Source organism: Nuphar pumila, chromosome 4 (genome assembly GCF_984573655.1).
Source record: "Nuphar pumila chromosome 4, dmNupPumi1.hap1.1, whole genome shotgun sequence".
Classification (NCBI taxonomy): Eukaryota; Viridiplantae; Streptophyta; class Magnoliopsida; order Nymphaeales; family Nymphaeaceae; genus Nuphar; species Nuphar pumila.
The window spans coordinates 3,831,186-3,833,969 of record NC_143252.1 but is presented as its reverse complement, the minus strand read 5'-3'; the positions used below and the strand labels follow the sequence as shown (position 1 = coordinate 3,833,969).

The 2,784-nt window shown below is 36.4% G+C and overlaps 1 long non-coding RNA gene across 1 annotated transcript; it reads left to right on the top strand.

Moving 5' to 3' along the window:
- The first annotated feature begins 808 nt into the window (after window positions 1–808).
- Window positions 809–2,362, top strand: LOC149839096 (uncharacterized). Its single transcript, XR_016431465.1, has 2 exons — window positions 809–935; window positions 1,788–2,362. It is a non-coding gene; the product is annotated as an uncharacterized LOC149839096 (long non-coding RNA).
- Window positions 2,363–2,784: the final 422 nt, after the last annotated feature.

Here is a 2,784-nt window from a genome sequence, read left to right as displayed (position 1 = left end):
TTGCTCGGGCTGTGAAGGTGTGGCAGAAGGTGGCTGTCAATCGATTTGCAGACATGCTGCACACTATGAAGACTGCAGCAAAAAAAGCATCTGGCGTAGTAGATGATCCATTACTGTGGAAGGGCCATGGTCCTATTACTATCAGGAGAGATTACTGGGATGAAATGTGTGATATGTGGGCGAGAGATGCATTTAAAAATCGCTCTGCGAAGGCTTCACAAAATCGATCGAAGATGCCCGAAGCCCATCTACACACAGGTGGATCTAAGACATTTGGGAGCCACCTAAAGAAAATGGTAACTCATCAATATATAATATTAATTTTATAAGTATTGTTGCAAATTTGTGTACTAAATCTTTTGTCATTTAACTTTGCAGGAAGCAGAAAAAGGAGGCAGTGTACCATATAAGGATGTGTTTGTAGAAACACATAAACGGAAGACCACGGGAGTCTTCGTATCAGAGAAGGCGAGAACGACAACGGTATGTATTAATTCTATTAATAATCATTGCAATATATATGCAAGTCATCATAATGTTATCATTAATTATTAATGAATACTTTAAACATTATTTTGTAGGAGGCATATGAGCAACAAATGGTAGAGCGATATGGCGAAGACGCTACTCAGCATCCATCATTTGATCCTACAGCATGGGTGACTGCAGCAGGTGAACCCAAAAAAGGTCGCGTGTTCGGGTTTGGGAGTAATATGAATACTTCACCAGTTATTGGTTCTTCCAGTTACGGCTCACCAACTTCTTGCGCCGACATAAGCTCCAAGCAACCGACTATTGTTTGCGGTGATGATGTACGCGAGATCATTAATGAATCACTGAATAACTACTTCCAATACACCGTCGCCCCCTTTCTCCGAAATGAGATCAAGGCCGCTGTTCAGGATAGGGGATCTTCGATTCCAGGTCCCTCTCAGGTATAATCACATATATAGTTTTTTTGACTGTCTTAAAGCACATCTGAGCATGGTAGAATCACATATAGAGTTTTTTTATATGCCTTAGAACACATATGAACATGCTATAATCACATATTCAATTTTTTTACTGCCTTAGCACACATATGAGCATGATAGAATCATATATATATATATATATATATATATATATATATATATATATATTTAACTTTTTGTCTGTCTTAGAGCACATATGAGCATGATAGAATCACATATAAAGTTTTTTTGATTGCATTAAAACACATAAGCATGCTATAATCACATATTCAGTTTTTTTACTGCCTAAGAACACATATGAGCATATTATAATCACATATTCTGTTTTTTGACTGCCTTAGCACACATATGAACATGCTATAATAACATATAGAGTTTTTTAACTGCCTTAGAACACATATGAACATGTTATATATCATTTATGATAGAATCACATATAAAAATTTTGGCTTTGCCTGCCTTAGAGCACATATGAGCATGCTATATTCACATATTCAATTTTTTTACTGCCTTAGCACACATACGAGCATGATCGAATCACATATATAGTTTTTTGCCTGCCTTAAAGCACATCTGAGCATGGTAGAATCACATATAAAGTTTTTTTATATGCCTTAGAACACATATGAACATGCTATAATCACATATTCAATTTTTTGACTGCCTTAGCACACATATGAGCATGATAGAATCACATATAGAGTTTTTTTATTGCCTTAGATCACACATGAGCACATGATAGAATCACATATAGTGTGTAATTTATTTCATTATATTTTGTTTATCAATACTGACTGTTCTTTTCTTGTGTAGGCTGCTAGCGATAATCAGGGTAGTGGAGCTGAAGGGACAGATAAAGACAATGAACAAGAAGACGCACAAAATCTTGGCGATGATTAGAGGACTGTGTTGAAGAAGTTCTATTTTTTTTATTTTTCCTAATTGTAATTGTTGAATTGTAAATAATTAAACTTCTTAGTTTTAAGGTGGAACGATTAATTATTATAGATACTTGTTATATGAATTTTTTTGTGTGGTTTGTTTTTTATTTACAGGAAATATAAATTATACAGGAAATATAAATTGTACAGTTCTCGGTAATTAATTTTTAAATAATTTTTTTTTATTTTTTTTCGTTTTTGCGACGGATTAGCGACGGATGATTCCGTCGCTATTCATATTAATCTAGCGACGGCTTAGCGACAGAATTAAATCTGTCGCCACGCCGTGGTCGCCGTTTAGTACCGGCGGATTGGCGACGGAATATAGCGCTCGTTATTCCGTCGCAATTAGCGACGGACTTGGCGACGGAATTATTCCGTCGCCAGTTAGCGTCGAAATATTCGCGACGTAAGCATACTGTCGCCGCGTTGTCGCTAATCCGTCGCTAACATGGTTAGCGACGGATTAGCAACGGATTAGCGACGGAATGTGGTCGTCGCTAATCTACTGCTTTGTTGTAGTGTAATTCTAGCGAACGAGAGGTAATTTCCTCAAATTACATTGACCATTCTACGTTAATTAAGGTTAGGTAGAGAACTGAATATTTTATTGGAATTAAATTAGTATTTTATTGTATTAAATAAGCATGATTTTAAGATATATATACAATATGCGGTTTATGGATTTGGATCCGGAGCATCTAGTGGATCCAAACCCTATGGATGACCCTTATAGTGGACGTTCATGGCCATGGTTGACCAGCTGGTCAAGGATTGACCAGCTGGATGGCATTTTTGAAATACTTTTGCATGGCTTTTAAAAGAAGGCCTCTATTGGCCATGTATCATTTCCAAAATCCTCATGATGG